Here is an 820-nt window from a genome sequence, read left to right on the forward strand (position 1 = left end):
TTCTTAATTGAGAGTCCCTCCTTTCATATATGTCAAGTTGACATAAAACTATCTAGCATTGGCACCATTGGAGAAAAGTATTTTTTTTTCATTTGAAAGTGGGTATTATCAGTTAGAGATCTCTTCTTGATAAAGGTTGGAATCCTATGTTTGGTTCTACCTCTCAACACTGAGACCATCCTGACAGGCTTGAAACTGTGTAGCCCTTTCGCGTGTTGCCACAGTTTCTGTGAGATTATATGTGCACAGTCCTGTTTTGTCTAGAAGACAGTACTTGGGTCATCCATCACCTCTAGCTCTCACAATCTTTCTGCCTCATCTTCTGCATAGTTCCCTGAGCTCCAAAGTGAGGGATTTGATGAATACATACTGTTTAAGACAGAGTAGTCTAAAATCTTTCAGTAGCTACATAATGTCTAGTTGTGGGTCCCTGTGTTAATCCCCATCTCTTGGAAGAGTAAGCTTCTCTGATAATAGCTGAGCTAGTCACTCATCTATGGGTATGGAAGAATTTCATTACAGGTAATTTTTTGCTATGATCCTAAGCAGAATAACAGTATTTCATCAAGTGATTCTCAATTTTCATAATGATGTGACCATTTAATACAGTTCCTTATGTTGTGGTGACCACCAACCATAAAATTATTTTCTTTTTGTTTTTCAATATCAGTGAGGATAAGCAGGTAATTCCTAAAGCAGATTTGTGTAAAACATTTTCTAGAGTACTAGACTAACTTGGGTAGTAGTTAGCACATTTGGTTAAAGGCCAAGATTGTGTATGCTCAATCCAGGTCTCTTCTGGCCTGTTAGCTTTCCCCAG

At 38.0% G+C, this 820-nt stretch overlaps 1 pseudogene; it reads right to left on the minus strand.

Moving 5' to 3' along the window:
• Positions 1 to 533: 533 nt before the first annotated feature.
• LOC116086883 overlaps positions 534 to 820 on the minus strand; it is a 2412-nt pseudogene continuing 2125 nt past the window's right edge.

Source organism: Mastomys coucha, chromosome X (genome assembly GCF_008632895.1).
Source record: "Mastomys coucha isolate ucsf_1 chromosome X, UCSF_Mcou_1, whole genome shotgun sequence".
NCBI lineage: Eukaryota > Metazoa > Chordata > Mammalia > Rodentia > Muridae > Mastomys > Mastomys coucha.